The 17,894-nt window shown below is 35.4% G+C and overlaps 1 long non-coding RNA gene across 1 annotated transcript in view; it reads right to left on the bottom strand.

The window, feature by feature from the left end:
- LOC134728655 (uncharacterized) overlaps positions 1–17,894 on the bottom strand; it is a 382,161-nt gene that overhangs the window by 253,360 nt on the left and 110,907 nt on the right. Inside the window, exon 2 of the long non-coding RNA XR_010109303.1 lies at positions 7,047–7,160. This is a non-coding gene — a long non-coding RNA (uncharacterized LOC134728655). The remainder of the gene's footprint in view (positions 1–7,046; positions 7,161–17,894) is intronic.

Genomic DNA, 17,894 nt, shown 5'->3' with positions numbered 1-17,894 from the left:
ACTCTCCTATAGCAGCACGAAACAGACTAAAGGAATATACAAAATAAAAGTCTCACAAAACTTCAAATAACACAAAGAGGCAAGACAACTGAGTCAACCCAAAACATGTAAGTACCCTGAATGTAAAAGAACAGAACCGTTAGAAGGCAATATCATATTCTCATTGCAGAGAGCAACTTTAATTTCACAAAATAAATCTAGCACATTATCTAGTATGTTTTTGTTTTTGTTTTTGTTTTGAAATGGAGTCTCGCTGTTTTGACAGGCTGGAGTGCAGTGGCGCGATCTCAGCTCACTGCAACCTCCGCCTCCAGGGTCCAAGTGATTCTCCTGCCTCAGCCTCCCAAGTAGCTGGGACTACAGATGTGCGCCACCATGCCCAGTTACTTTTTTTTGTATTTTTAGTAGACAGGGGGTTTCACCATGTTGGCCAGGATGGTCTCGATCTCCTGACCTCATGATGCGCCGCCTCCCGCAGTACTGGGATTACAGGCGTGAGCCACTGCGCCAGGCCTAGCTAGTGTTTCTAAACTAGATGTTATTGGTTTGTAATGCTGTTAATACTTAATTTATAAGTATTAATTAATTTGGTTTTAAGTGGCATAAAAACCATAAACATAAGAAACTTATACCTAGTTTTATCTTTGTGCTTTTATAATGTTATAAAAAATTTAAATTAACATTGGAATTTCATAAGTTTTTCCTTAAAATCTGTATATTATTTCAGTTAGAGAATTACTGTCCTATAATTATTGCCTTAACAAAGGGCAATTCCTTCCCACTGAATACAACATATTATTTCTACTCCTGTTATTTTACAATTGTAATCACTACTTTTTATATTTAAAGATAGGCAGGGTAAAAGAAGCATGGTTAAAGACAGATCTGGATGTGATTTTTGTAATTATGCCACTGTACACAAAGTGCTAGCCTGCACCTAGCACTTTGCTATAATTATGGACATAATTATGTCTACCTCAAATATTTGTGAAGATTAAAACATCAAGCTCAAAGCAGGAGCTGGACAAATAGGTTGTGGTTCACAAAAGATAGAGCCATTAACCTTATATATAGTTACACATGAAAAGTATACTATGAAATCTATTTTGAAGATGAAAAGTTGATAATCCTTTGGTTGACATGAAAATGGGGTGTTCACAAATACGTGTACATCTCTTTTCTTCATTTCAGTGTCAATCGATGGCAGTTTGAACTAGCTACTAGTAATTTTCCTCATCAATAGTTCTTGGATCTATTAAATTATACCTTTTCTCATTTGCTCTGTCATTTTAAAACCAATAGAAACATATTCCAACTGTTTTATTAAATTGGAAAATTACTAAAATTGAGTCTCCAAAGTTGACCCAGAAACCAGCTGTTCTAAAATAGTATTTTCTGTTTTAGGTAGATCTCACAAAAATACCATGAATGACATAGCACAGAAAAGCCAAGGGGAGAAGAGCTAAGAGAAGGTCTGAGATATTCTTCCTAGGAAGCAGAAAGTATAAGTTTAACACGGACATTCTCTAGAAAATGTTGAACAAGAGGGGGCTTCCCCACTGTATCCGTAAATATCCTAGCCCTCAGAATCATCACTACCACCCTCAAAATAATTATGCAGTATTCCTGTACATTTTTACAATTTAATTGTTACAATTGTGCAAAGTATTTTCACATACATAAACTGTCCCTCAGTTTACAGAAAATAGCACTATTAGCCTAGTGTAGCTCCAGGATTCAAGCCCATTCTTTCACTTCACAGCAACCTAGTGTCTCCTCCACAGTGAGAGAGTAGGAAGTCTTGCACCTACAAGGCTAACGAAACCAAATTTGCACATGAACTCAAAGGCACGTGAAAATGAGTTCAGTAAAAAATAAAAAGGTATTGATATCTCCTATTAAATAAGTTCCGAAGGAATAAGCATTTCTTACACTTTTAAAAAGAAAAGACTAAAAATCACATTTTATACTGATTGGGATGACCTGTTTTAATGAGCAGTGGACATGTTCAAATTTGTAAAACATCTTGATCAGATATACAAAGTAAAAAAATCAGAATAGATCTGAGAAGAAAGGACCCGATGTTCTCGCTAAAGCTTAAAAAGAAATAAGACCATGTGCCTCAAAGGAATAGAAATGTGAGGTCATGGGAAAGTCCTGAAATGTTTCAGCCTGCCGTGGGGGCATGCTTGCTTATTGACAAGGGAAGAACAATAGATTTGTTAGGAGAGATTAAGAAAGAGACAAAACATCAATAAACAAGAGTTTTAAAATTTTTACCGCCCACAAAAAGACTACCTAAATGATTCAAATGCATTTTTGATGTCAAATCCTGCAAATACACTTTCTTTCTGCTCTGGAATAAACCAACACACAAAATTATGCTAAATACATTTAAAGTATGCTCCCATTAATAAGACTTGGATCTATATTCAAATGCTGACTCAGCAATTGTCACATGACTCAATTATTACAAAGTGAAGCAAAAATTGCTTATTCCTGGTTAATCAGCTGGGAACCCCATTCCCTATAAAAGAAGGTTATCACTTCTTCAGACGAAATACAACAGGAGAAAATTTTATCTTAATCAGACAAGCTAATTGGTATTATAGACTGTGTGCCACTTATCAATTTATTGCTTCTTATTTCTGAATTCACCGTTCACTATATGCTCTGTACCAAATCAAGGATTCCTTTAAAACTTTTCACTTTAATGAGCACAATGTTAAGATTTCTCAGTACAGGGCGCTGGAGAGACATTGCAGGAGGAAGAGATTAGCTGTATGGGTGTGCAGACATCCAGTGGAATGTGCCCCAGCCACCAGCTTAGAACATGATTCCATTGAGACCTCGTTGCATCCTAGACCTATCAATAACCTTTCTTCAGTCCTCTAGACATGGAAACCAGAACCCTCCACACATGTAGGTGTTGCTCTGATGGCCTCCTGCCACACCAACACCTGGACTCTCTGAGTGGACTTCCAACATCTGCTTCTGACCTGGAGCATCAAACACCAAGCAGTGTTTCAAACCCCCACTCTCATGCCAGGCTGCATGTGCTACAGGCCTTCCACCATGGCTGGCACCAGACTCTCACTGCACAACCATGCCACCACGTGCTAACCTACCTAACCTACCCTGCTTGCCCAGGAACTCTAGACCTGCTCAGGCCTGGCCTAACCAGTAAACACCTCTGCTATCCATTGCGCTAAACTATACCTTCCCCAATAAGGTCTGAAACACGCCCCTTCCGAGTTTGTCCTCCCTTAGGCACTCTTCCTCAGCCCTAGGCTACTATATAGTTTCCTTATATAGTTTCTCTTATATCATAGTTAATAATTCTTTACATTAACTTCCCTTATATAACCTGCTGTCTGGTTTCTGTCTCCCAATTGGACCCAGACTACTACAGCTTGGAAATAGAGAAAATAAATCAAATCTAAAATCAAGAAATATGCTTTAATTTATTAAGTACTATATGCCAGACCATAGACAACTTAAGTATTTTATATCATTTAATCTTCAAAATAATTCAGCAGGATTAAATATTTGAGGCTCAGAAAGATTAAATAATGTGTCCATGTTTGTTCAGCTTAGTTGGAGGCATAAACAGATTTCAAACCATTGTCCATCTGAATACAAATAATTTTAACTTATGAAATTAAATATGCATATTGATAAAGTTATATATTTTTATTTATATATTTATCTTTCTATGAATATATCTACCTAAATAATGTCTTTTCTGCATGGAGTAAATTGTATTGAGAGAAGATATATTTGGGGAGTATAATTAGTGAAGCTTGGTGGTTGACTAGGTGGAGTCATGAGATATTGACAGGTATGGAAAGTAGAATTGATTATAAACATTCCTTGAAAGTTGAATGACGTTGAGCTCTCATTAGAATCACTGCAGGATTTATCACCAAAGGTGTGACAGAAAATAAAAGCAAGACTTAGAGGAAATTCATTGGAATAATGAGTGTGAAGCATGGATTTGTAGTGGGAAAATCAGAACTAGAGGATGTTCTGAGCATTTGCTGCAGAATCCTGGTAGAATGTGCTGAGAGTCCTGCATATAAAGGCAGCAGTGGGGATGCAGGGAATCCATAGGATGGATTCATTTCCAAAGGTACATCATTTCTATGATGGATTTGGCATCAGAATTGGTAAGATGGTTGAACAAGAGACAAATCTGAAGACTGGGAACATGTTATAGGAGAATCTCTGGAAATCCTTCACAAAGGAATGAGCCCTCTGAAAGCATCATGAAACAATCTTTTTCTTCTCATGGGAAACAAGTAACCAACAGTAAGATAAAGTCTTATCAACTATTCATAAGCCAAATATACCAAGATAAGATAAAATTGCTATTTGGTACCAATATGTGTTCACTATTTTTATATATATATATATAACAATAAAAAGGGCTGGAAAGGTTTTCTTCTCCTTAGCAGAGATGCAAATGAGTAGTCTCTACAAAGACCTGCCTGGAAGGCTGCAGCAACCCTATGGTTATAAACCGCATTGCCTAGACGTGGAAGTCAGCTCTAGAACCCAGAACTGTTCAGATAACTGAAGAATTCTGGGTCTGTAGCAGTTCTGTGTTACTTGGTATTGTACTTCATAAAGAACTGAGAGTGCAAAACCCTGTGATATGCTTCTTTCTTTAGTCTTATGCAGTATTTGTTTGATTGCCATCACAAATAATCAGAGTACTACCTTTCTCAGAGAGAAGAGACAATCTCAAATTTGGTCATTCCTAAAAAACAAAAACCTGGTGCCTTAGAAAATAACAGAAGAGAGGAAATGGCTTTCTTAACAGGCATGGTCAATTTGGGACATACTGAGCATACTGTAACTTTAGGAAAAATAAAAAATAAGCAGAGTGAAAAATAGAACCTAAGCTCAGGAGAGAAATTGAGAGACCATCTATAGGGAAATAACTGTATGACACAGAAGGCTACAGTTAAAAGGAAACATGTAGTTGTTCCAGTTTAATTCCCTTATTTTTTAGAGAGTAAGCTGAACCACTGAGAGGTAGGTTTTACCTCTGTTGCTTTGGTACTTTTCCAAAGTGTATTAGGGTTCTCCAGCAAAACAGAGCCAATAGAAGATGTGGGGTGTGTGTGTGTGTGTGTGTGTGTGTGTGTGTGTGTGTATCCTATTGTTATATATACATACCAACATATAGACCAATAGGATATATATATTAGAAACAGATTTATTATAAGGAATTCGTTTGCTTCATTATGACAAATCCCAAGATATGCAATCAGAAAGCTGGAGACCAAAGAGAGTCAATAATGTAACATAATAAGGAAATAAAAGAAAGGAGTACATCTCTATAAATAAATATGTGCATACATATGCATATATATACTGATATATTCATAGCAAAATAAAGAGTAAATACTCATGGGAATTAAAATCCTCATTTCTGTAAATGATCATGTGGTTGTAACGGGTATTTATAACTCCCTTCTTCCATCACCCATTCTGTATTCCTTTTGTCTTCAGCAAGCACCTCAGTTGGTCATGCTTCTTTATATCGTGGAGTGATCCAAACTTTCATTTCTGAAGGATTTTGGTCATTCATAGTCATTACTGGATTGCATTGTTGTGGTTTCCCATTGACCTTAATCACAGGACATGGTAAAACTAAGAGACATCTTAAGGTGTCTTCTGTATTCCAGACCTACTCTTTCTTACCAATGTTGTGGAGCAGTAGTCAAATTTCCCCTTGGTATTCAGATCAATCAACCTACCCAGCACAGTAACTCTTCTTTTCCTGTTTATTCAGAGGCATGAGGAGCCCAGATTGGCCAGATGGTAGTCTTTACTTCCAATTCGAACAGTAAACTATCTTACATGCCATTCTATCCTTTTTGGTTTTGTTTTCATTTTTAACTTTAAGAAATATCCTGGAGATGTTTTCTTACTGGTACACATAAAGCTGCTTAGCTTTTCATTTTGTGCTGTTGGAACAATTTATTTAACTAATCTCTTGCTACAAAAAGTATTCTTATACATAAATTATGCATATGCTGGCATATCTATACTGTTTATTATATACATTAAGGTTCTAATGTAGAAGTGGACTTGAAGGATCCAAAAAGTGCATTTCTATTTATGAGAGACAACGTACAATTGCTCTCAGTACTGATTTTACCGATTTACTTTCCCAGAAACAATGAGAAGTGTTTGTTTTCCCAGACCATTGCCAACATAGTTTGTAATCAAGCATTCTGGTCTTTGCTACCCCAATAATTTTTAAATGTGATCACATGATAATTTTGATTATATTTATCTTATTAAGAGAAAACTGGCATCATTTTAAATATTTGACATTATTTATATTTTCTTTGCTATAAATTATCTGAACATACCATTTGCCCATTTTTTGTTAAATATTTATAGTAGTTCTCTATTAAGGAAATTAACACTTTGGTGTACATAATTTTTTTATATAATCAAATTCTACTATCTCTTTAACTCAGTATTTTTAGACATCCAAGTGATATTGTGAGAATTAGATTTTGATTGTATTCTTTTCTTCAGAGAATGAACCAAAATGGATTATTGGGCACAGGAGGAATTGATAGGAGTCAGGAATGAATCAAGTGACCATGTTTCCAGTAAACCAAGATAGCACAAAGAGTAAGCCCATCCCTCTCCTGTCATCAGAATCATTTGTCTAGGAAGAAAATTCTATATTACTCACTTTCTACTAAATGACTAAATGGAGAATTCCTAAGGTAAGAAATTAGAAGATTCATGTCTCAGATAAACAGCTAAGAAGATAGGCTTTGTTGTCAGGGTGCTTGAGAAACCTGGAAAACATTGCCTTAACCAAGTAATTATCGTTAAGATCACCAGCAATGAGTCTTGTTGCTATCATGTACCTCCTGATACAATAAGATGAGAATGGCACTAAACCTCTGTAGTGTTGTTCTGTGAAACGCATCACACCTGCCTAATGATGAGAAAAACATCAGACAAATCACAGTTGAGACAATTGAGAGAAAATCTGAAAAACATCTCACCACTTCTCTTCAAAGGCGTCAAGGTCATGAAAAGCAGGAAAGACTGAGAAACCGTCACAAATCAGAGGCGTTTAAGAAGATATGTCAATTAAGTGTAGTATCCTGGCTTGTAGCCTGGAAAATAAAGAGGACATAAGTGAAAAAAATGGTGAAATCAGAACAAAATCTGCAGTTCACTTTTTACAACTTGTATATCCTTCTAGATATTTTCAACTGATTCATAATAGTTTATAGCATGCTTTTTGTTAATATTATATGAACATATTTCTATGTCAATATCATCTCCATAATTTTAATACTTGAGTAGATTTGCATTTTGTGTATTATATGCATTATATTATATATATAAGAATTAATGTAGACAATCATTACTATGAGAAATGTTGTATTTTTCAGTAATATAAATAATACTGTAATGAAGTATTATCACACATTTTAGTCCAAGAATGAAATATGATAGCAAAATATTATTGCACATTGTAACCATTTCTTTGGGATACATTTCTTTAAGGAGGCTTTTTGAGCCTAAGATTAGGCACATTTCTAAAGCTTTGGTCAAATTGCCATTCAGAACATTTTGAAGGTGTTCATTTTCCTCCACAAAAAAATAGGTAGCATTTTGATTTATGTCTTTATGAAAGCAGTATTTCCAAAATGTTTTTTCTGTGATTATTGAGATAATAAATACTTTTTCTTGATGCCCATGACTTCTCTAAAACTTCGTTTTTATTGTCTATATTTAAGGTGTACCAAATGGTGTTTTGATATACATATACATGGTACAACTACTACTATGGTCAAACAAATTAACATCTCTATCACCTCACATTGTGTGTGTGTGTGTGTGTGTGTGTGTTGTGTGTCTGTGTGTGGTTACAGCACCAAAAATCTACTCTCTTAGCAACGTTCTAGCATACAATACAATATTATTAATTATAGTCCTCGTGATGTAAATTAGATGTGTAGACTTTTTCTTACTCAGCATTTATTCTGTCTTCTGAATATTTTCCATCCACCTACTTTCAAAGTTATTGTAACTTTAGTGTCAATATATATAAAAGGTACCTCAAGGAAATCCCTGCTGTCTCTAAAAATAACAGGAGGCACCTTCTTAAGTTTCCTTAAATAGTGATGTAAGATATTCCACAGAAAACCGACAAAATGCATCTAACTTAGCAAAAAATACAGATCTGCAATCCAACCTCATTTATCATTGAGCACTTGGAAGCACAGGGGCATTATTTTTGAAGCTATATCAAAACTCTTTGTGAGAAAAACAACCATTGATTTAGAGGTGGAATTGTAAAAGTTTAGTGCAAAAGATATATTTAGGCAGAGAGGTGACCTCTGGCCGGCATATTTCCTTTATCAAATAGCTTCTCATGGTGAAGTAGGTATGAGTTGCTTATTAAGCAAATATAGCAATACTTCAAGCCATGAATTTTAGCTAAAACCTTTTTGTTGAAGTCTAGCAGACTGGCTCTGAACTTAATACCATGTATCTTGCCAAGTCCAAGAATACTGCAGAGCAAACCAAACTCCCTTTAGTTTCTGCCTTGGAGTCACTTCTACTTTTATTAGTTGTAAAAGGTCAAGTGTTACATGGTTAGACATGTAGATAACCTGGCCCAAATTATGTGCAAATACTTTATTTGAGGCTTTAATTCCATACTTTTTAAATGCTGATCAACTGTAAACCATATCTCATTTTTTCTTACTGTTCTGCTTTAAACTTTCTGTTAGTAATAATTTTTATTGAGCAATATTTGACAAAGATTGTATAAATTTAAGGGGTACAGTATGAGGAGTTGTCAGAGACATACCCTGCAAAATAATCATTTCATACTAATTAACATATCTGTAACCTCAGACAGTACTTTCCTTCTTTTACTGTGTGTGTGGCGTAGACACTTAAGATCTACTCTATTAATAAATTTCAAGTATACAATAAAGTCTTGTTAATTATAGTCACATGGTTGTACATTACATCTCCAGAACTTATTCATCATGCATAACTGAAACTCTGAGCCCCTTGACCAACATCTCCCTATTTTCCCTTCCCCATTCCCTGGCAAGCACCATTCTATTCTCTGCTTCCATGACTTTGACATTTTTAGATTCCACATATAAATGATAACAGCAGTATTTGTCTTTCTGCATCTGGCTTATTTCACTTAGCATATTGTCCTGGAAGCATAATGTATTCCAGGTTTAATTATACAGTCACAAATGGAAGGTTTCAGATTTGGTTTGGCTGTGCCCCACCCAAATCTCATCTTGAATTGTAGTTTCCAAAATCCCCAAGTGTCGTGGGAGGGACCAAGTGAAAGGTAATTTAATCATGGGGATGGTTACCCTCATGCTGTTTTCATGGTAGTGACTTTTCACAGAATCTGATAGTTTTGTAATGGATGCTCCCCCTTTTGCTGGGTACTTCTCCTTCCTGCTGCCATGTGAAGAAGATGTTTGCTTCCCCTTCCACCTGATTGTAAGTTTCCGGAGGCCTCCCCAGTCATGCTGAACTGTGAGTCAATTAAACCTCTTTCTTTTATAATTTATCCAGTCTCAGCTATGTCTTTATTAGCAGCATGAGAACAGACTAGTACAATTTTCTTCCTTTTTAATGACTGCATTGTGTGTGTGTGTGTGTGTGTGTATATATATATAAAAAATATATCATATATATGATACTCCGTTGTATATATTATATATGATATTCCATTGTATATACATCATATATATGATATAGTATTCCATTATATATATGTAATATATATATAAAACATTTCCTTTATCTATTCATCATCAATAAATGTTTAAGTTGTTTCTATATCTTGGCTATTAGGAATCATTTTGTATGAACATGGAAGTGCAGATATCTCTTCAACATACTGATTTCATTTCCTTTGGATATATGATCATAAGTGGAATTCCTAGATCACAGGATAGTTATATTCACAATCATTTGAGGAAGCTTCATACTATTTTCCAAAATGGCAATACCAAGTTACATTCCCACCAAGATTGCACAAGAGTTTCCTCTTCTCCACATCCTCAACAACATTTGTATCTTCAGTCTTTCTAATAATAGCTATTTTAATAGGTATTAGGTGATAGCCCATTGTGGTTTTGATTTACATTTCTCTGATAATTAGGGATTATGAGCACCTTTTCATATACTTGTTGACTATTTGTATATCAACTTTTGAGAAACGTTTAATCCGGTCCTTTGCCAATTTTTTAAACAGGTTTTTGCTATTGACTTGTACGAGCTTCTTATGTATTTTGCGGATTAACCCCCTATCAGGTATGGTCTGCAAATATTTCAGTTGCCTTTTCACTCTGTGGATTGTCCCTGTTGCAATGCATAAGCTTTTCAGCTTGATGTAATCCCATTTCTCTATTTTTGCTTCTGTTTTCTGTGCTTTTGGTGTTATATCCAAAAATCCACTGCCCAGACAAATGTCAAGAAGCTCTTTCCATGTGTTTTCCTCTAGTATTTTTATAGTTTCAGGTATTACTTTTAAGTTTTTAAATTGATTTTTAGTTGATTTTTATATATGGTATAATCCAAGGGTCAAATTTCATTCTTCTGCATGTGGACATCCAGTTTTCCCAACACCATTAAAAAGATTATCCTTCTCCCATTTTGTGTTCATGGCACCTTTACAGATCAGGTGACTATAGATGAGTGGGTTTATTTCTGGGTTCTCTATTCTGTTCCATTGGTCTGTGTGTCTTTTTTTTATGCCAGTACCATACTGCTTTGATTGCCATCATTTTGTAGTATATTTTGAAGACAGATAATTTGATTCTTGCACTTCATTGTTCTTTCTGAAGATTGCTTTGGCTACTGGGGTTCTTCTGCGGTTCTACATGAATTTCCAGATTTTTTTTTCTACTGCCATAGCAAATGCCACTGGGGTTTTCATAAGGATTGCAATCAATATGCAGATCACTTTGGCCATTCTTGCAGGAGTAAGGTGGTATCGCATTGTGGTTTTGATTTGCATTTCTCTGATCATTGGTGATGTTGAGCATTTTTTTCATGTTTGTTGGCCATTTGTATATCTTCCTTTGAGAATTTTCTCTTCATGTCTTTAGCCCACTTTTTGATGGGATTTTTTTCTTGCTAATTAGAGTTCTTTGTAGATTCTGGATATCAGTCCTTTGTCAGATGTATAGATTGTAAAGATTTTTCTCCCACTCTGTGGGTTGTTTACTCTGCAGACTGTTCCTTTTGCTGTGCAGAAGCTCTTTAGTTTAATTAAGTCCCACCTATTTATCTTTGTTTTTGTTGCATTTGCCTTTGAGTTCTTGGTCATGAAATCTTTGTGTAAGCCAATTTCTAGAAGGGTTTTTCTGATATTATCTTCTAGAATTTTTATAGTTTCAGGTTTTAGATTTAAGTCCTTTATCCATCATGAGTTGATTTTTGTATAAGATAAGAGATGAGGATCCAGTTTCGTTCTCCTACATGTGGCTTGCCAGTTATCCCAGCACCATTTGTTGAATATGGTGTCCTTTCCCCACTTTATGTTTTTGTTTGCTTTGTCTAAGATCAGTTGGAATTACATATTTGGGTTTATATCTGGGTTCTCTATTCTGTTCCATTGGTCTATGTACCTGTTTTTATACCAGTACCATGCTGTTTTGGCCATAATCAAAAAATAATAAATGTTGGTGTAGATGTGTGAAAAGGGAACATTTCTAGACTGCTAGTGGGAATGTAAACTAGTACAACAACTATGGAAAACAGTGTGGAGATGCCTTAAAGATTAAAAGCAGATCTACTATTTGATCCAGCAATCCCATTACCGGGTATCTACTCAGAGGAAAAGAAGTAACTATATGAAAAAGATACTTTCACACACATGATTACAGCAGCACAATTTGCAAATTCAAAAGTATGGAACAAGCCCAAATGCCCATCAATCAATGAGTGGATAAAAAAAAATGTGGTACATATATATGGTAGAATACTACTCAGCCATAAAAAGGAATGAATGAATGGCATTTGCAGCAACCTGGATGGAATTGGAGACTATTATTCTAAGTGAACTAACTCAGGAATGGAAAACCAAACATTGTATGTTCTCACTTATAAGTGGGAGCTAAGCTAGGAGAATGCAAAGGCATAAGAATGATACAGTGCACTTTGGGAACTTGTGGAAAGGGTGGGAGGGGGCTGAAAGATAAAAAGCTACAAATTGGGTTTAGTGTATACTGCTCAGATGATGGGTGCACCAAAATCTCACAAATCACTAATAAAGAACTTACTCATGTAACCAAATACCACCTGTTCCCTCAAAACCTATGGGAATTTAAAAATAAAAGCTTATTTCCTGGACACAATCAGGACCATAATACCTAACTTGCTGAATCATGATAAGGATTAACAATTTTATTAACAATAAAAATATGCAAAGAAAGATATAAAATCCTAAGTCCATATGAGGGATAGGCTGTGGTTACGTGTTCTGAGAGGCAAACAAGGCCCATAAGTGCTGCTTTTTTTTTTTTTTAAGACATAATCTCATTCTGTTGCCCAGGCTGGAGCTGGAATCAGTGGCCTGATGTCGGCTCACTGCAACCTCCGTCTCCCATGTTCAAGCGATCCTCCTCCCTTAGCCTCCTGAATAGCTGGGACTACAGGCACGTACCACCATGCCCAGCTATTTTTTTGTCTTTTCAGTAGAGACAGGGTTTCGCTATATTGGCCAGGCTGGTCTCAAACTCCTGAATTCAAGTGATCCACCCATCTTGGCCTCCCAAAGTGCTAGAATTATAGGCATGAGCCACCGCGTCCAGACTGGCTTCCTTATTTTCATCCTGGGCCAACAGTGGATTTTTTTTCACTAAGGATGTAGGTCTTCGGTGATCTCAGGAATGTAGGGCAGTCTCATTCCAGAATCCCACCCTGTAAGGGCCAGGTTTTTGTCCACAAGTGACTGTCAAAACCAAAGCTCCTTGCTAAAGGGTCTAGCAACCTCTCTCCATTCCTCAAGGGAAGCCCAAACTATACACTTTAGAGGATGGCTGTAAGAGCTATTCATCATTTCTAAATGTTTTACAGTGAAAAGATCAGTTTTCCTAGTCCACTGTATGGCTAGAAACAGAAACCATAGAGACACCCATTGCTTTTGTCAATAAGTTGGATTCTCCTCTCTCCACTTTTTTGGTACAACTTTATTGATGTAAATTTGAAAGTACAAAAAATGCACATATTTGAAGTTTGAATTTGAATTTGATCAGTTTTGACACATATACACACCTATGTAATTATCACAATCAATACAGCAAACATTTCCATGATTCTCAATAGTTTCCTTGAGACCCTTTGTAATCTATGTCTTCTTTTACTCCGCCCTCTAGGTAAACACTGGTCTGCTTTCTGTCACTATAGATTATTTTTGTCTTTTCTAGAATTCTATATAAATTGGAATAAACAGTGTGTACTCTTTTTTGCCTGAATTGTCATTCAGCATGATATTTAGATCCATTCATGTTGTTTCCTGTATCAGTGGTTCATTCCTTTTAATTGCCGAGTTATGTTCTTTTCCATGGATACACAACAATTTATTTATCCTTTACTTGTTGTTGGATGTCTGGGTTATTTCCAGTTTGGGACTATTACAAATAAAGGTGTGATAAACATTCATGCCAAAAAAAAAACCATGTAGACCACTTTGGGTAGTATGAACATTTTTAATGATATTAATTCTTCAACTATATAAACATACAATGTTTCCATTTACCTGTGTCTTCTTTAATTTCATCAATATTTTATAATTTTCATCATCAAATATTATAATATTTTGATAAATTTCATCATCAAAATTTTATAATTTTTGTAAGTGTACAAGTGTTTCACTTCTCTGGTTAAGTTTATTCCTGAAAATTTTATTCTTTTTGTTGCTATTGTGAATGGCACTGTTTTCTTAACTTCCTTTTTGGATAGTTTGTTTTTTATGAATGGAAACATGATTGATTTTTATAAGTTGGCTTCCAAAAAAGATAAATAAAATCAACAAACCCTTACTTAGACTAACTAAGAAAAGATAGAGAAGACTCAAAAATCAGAAATAAAACAGGAGGCTTTAAAATAAATGCTTCAGAAATAAAAAGGATCACAAAGGAAAATTATGAACAATTATATGGCCACAAGCAGAATAATCTACAAGGAATGAATAAGTTATTAGAAACCTATACAGTACAAATACCAAATCAAGAAGAAATAGAAAGCCTGAACAGACTAATAACAAATATGAAGACTGGATCAGTAATCAAAAATCTCCCAGCAAAGAAAAGCCCAGGACCTGACAGCTGTATGAGTGAATTCTAACAATTATTCAAAGAAGAGTTTATACCAATCCTTCTTAATTTCTTCCAAAAACTGAAGAGAGAACACTTCCAAACTCATTTTATGAGGCCAGCATCATCCTGACACCAAAACCAGGCAGACACTTCAAAAAAGAAAGCTACAGGCCAATTTCCCTAATATATACACATGCAAACATTTTTAATAAAATACTAGCAAACTGAGTTCAACAGGACTTTAAAAGGATCAAACACCATGACCAAGTGGGATTTATCCCAGGGATGGAAGCAGGTCTCGACATACACAAATTAATCAATACGAAACACCATGTTAACAAAATGAAAGAAAAAACTACCTGATCGTCTTAACAGATGCAGAAAACGTTATTAGGAATAATTTTCATCCGCAACTATCCTGTAAAAAGCAATCTTATACTGATATAATGCCATTTAAAAATTTGGCTTATTATTTTCCTGGATTTGAATGACAGTGAAACACTTTATAAAAACACAATAAAAATGATATTGAAATAGGCTTGTTCTGCTCGTCCCACAGAAAGTCAATCACTAAGACAGTGAGTTTTCCAGTAGAGAAAATATTTGTTCACAGGGCAACCCAATAAGGAGACAGGAGAAAAGTTATCAAATCTGTCTTTCCGAAGATAAGTCTTAGGGAATTTATGGGGTAAAGAACTGGAGTGGTCTAAGGCATGGGGAAAGGTGACTGGCAGTGAGGAAGAATGAAGTAGTCGGTGATCTGAGCAAGCATGGTCAGGGTTCACGGGTCCACATAGGGCTCATGTACAGAAAACAGCAGCATTAACACAACCTGAGGAGGAGTTTTTGATTCTCTGACATCAAAAAAATCACCTCTTGGGCATTTTCCCAAGCCCAGTTGAAGGGTCACTGGTCTCAAATGGTTCAAGCTGGACAAGAGCTGCCCCAACGTTCCTGAAAAACAACTTGAGCAATTGTAACCGACGTGATGTATACACCAGAGGTGACACCTATAAGGAAGCTAGAGAAGGCTAAGTCAACAAGAAACAAGCAACTAAAAGCATTAGCCCTCAGTTTCAAAAACAGACCATTTTATACATGTAATAATAAAGGCTGATTTAATCATAGTTTATATTTATTTTGTGATGATGTATGACCATCTTATTGCATATAGGTAGAATGTTAATGAACTTAATTCCTAAGAAAATGCTGCAGCTGCTGCTTAGAATAGAATCTAGGAGGACTGTTGGGTTCAGTATCCAGTGACACTTAGATTAAAGCCAGCATGTGTTGCTACCAGAGCCAGTAAGAAGTGGTACCTAGGGGAGAGAATGAGGTCTTCCATAATTTCTATCAGTTCTTTCAATGCCAAGCAATTCTAAATCTGTATAAAATCTAAGTTATTGATACACCTGAAGGGTAGCTCTCTAAATACTCTTAACCAGATTGTCACTCTGAAGCTCCTCCTGTTTAAAAATTGTAAGGTTTCCCCTACTCTCAACCAGAGGCAATCCAGTGGGTGTCCCTAAAGGACTCTCCAAGAAGCCAAGGAATCTGACAGCTACTCTTTACACAGTATCTTTAAACACAGAGTAAATTCACATGTTCTCACCACTCACCAGATCAGGATTCTAATAAACAGAACCACAGTTCTCCAGGAAGTCCCTAAAATTAATGAAGATGCATCAGTTTATCAAGCTCCAAGGAATCAAGCCTAGTGACAACTAGAATTATTAAAAGGCATCAACTGATAAACATGTCCCTAACTGAACTAGAGATTTCTCAGAAGATCGTCAAAATTTTCTCGGCTTCCTTAGTATACAAAGTACGGTCAGAAGACTTTATCTGGTGTCATGACTCCAACACTAGCTGAGTCATCTGAAGACAATCACCATCTTTTCTACACTTCAATTTCCCATCTGGAAAAAAAAAAATTAAGAGCTGGGCTTGATCATTTCTAAGTTCTTTTTTGCTCTAAAATTCTATGAATCTACAAATATATAAATCACTTTCATTTTATGTCAGTTTTTCCTTCTGAAGAGAAAAACAGAAGGAACCAAGCCTTGCTAAACTTCAGGGGTTTGAGCTGTTACTAGTTTAGAATGTAGCTGTTCTTTGCTAGGACAATTGCAGTCTAAACAGTGGTTTCTTCATCAAAGAGAACAGAGCTTACGCACAGGAGGACTAATAAATGAAGGAGGTTAGCTCTCCATGAAGAATGGGAAAGTTTGTTTCTGAAGGTTACCCACTTTTTAGTGAACCTGTGAGTTAAAATGCAATTTTTTGCTGCTTCATGTAGAATGTCAGGGTGATCACTGAGTAGAACGTTCAGAATGTGACAAAGCAGGAAGTCTGGGTCAAAATTTCAGGCTACCATAGGTCAAGACTTTTGGGCAATGGTAGATTGAAGTAATTCAATAGGCATTCTCTTTTGTTATCGCAAAGATATATTTATAAAATGACTTTTTTGATGAAGTCATGTAAGGTTATTTTACCACTGATATTTCACAACTGAGTCTTAAAAGATTCATTGTCTCCACAGTGGATTTTCTTCATTCAACTCTCAAAGTTTCTTTTTTAATTGAAGTTATTTTATCAAATAATAAAAATGTACATATCTTCGCAATGCAGTTGTTCATTGGAAGTGTTAAACCTTGAGAACAATGACAAGTAAATAAGCCAATTTGGTGAGCCTCTCAATCACTAAGTTAAACAGAGAACATTAATGCTTACATATGGTTGTGGCTGTTCCTTCGGTATTTAGTTCAACTATATGAAATTGCTGATATTCATTTATCTTTGAACTATAAATTTTTATCTTTTATCATGATCCTTCTTTCCCATCATGAAAAAATATTATGAAAGTCAACTCTGAAAATTCTGAACAGCAAATATACCCAGCTATGCTGGGATATGATTGAGTAGACAAATTTGCAGAATCATTATACCTTTCATTATAATTTTTAATCACCTTTATTTGACCATCAGAATCACACTGAGGAGCTCAAATGGCAAGCAGCTTAAGACAAGAAGGTCCCACAGAAGCATGCAGTGGCTGCTGATGTGTTCAGCATTGTAATACCCTTTATAAAAGGTTGTCTTTCCTGTAGTCTTACATACCATAGGTGCAGCTGAAACTGTTCATTTCCAAATATCTTTTTAACTGATGACCTTCTTGCTGAAAATGCAGGTCTTATTGGACAATTGTTTGCAAACTATTTATATCCTCAAGCAGGTTGAAAATTAATATGCTTTGCATTGGTAAGTAAAATAGCAATCAATAAACATGACCACATTCTTACTAAAAGCTTTAAAACTGGTTTAACCCAAATCTTTCAACCAGTTAGCTTTTCAAGCATGACAAACACATTTTACTATGGTGTTTTATTATTTTAATCTATAGGAGTTCCTTCTGTCTCTTAGCTGCCTATTTTCTAACAAAACTGATTTTCCCAGATGTATCATTTAGTACTTCACTAAATTATTTTCTATTATGAGAGCTTTACTTCTTCATTAATTCTGATAATAACC

This window comes from Pan paniscus, chromosome 12, assembly GCF_029289425.2.
Source record: "Pan paniscus chromosome 12, NHGRI_mPanPan1-v2.0_pri, whole genome shotgun sequence".
Taxonomy (NCBI): Eukaryota; Metazoa; Chordata; class Mammalia; order Primates; family Hominidae; genus Pan; species Pan paniscus.
The sequence above is the reverse complement of the archived record's forward strand: the minus strand, read 5'-3'. Positions and strand labels throughout refer to the sequence as shown.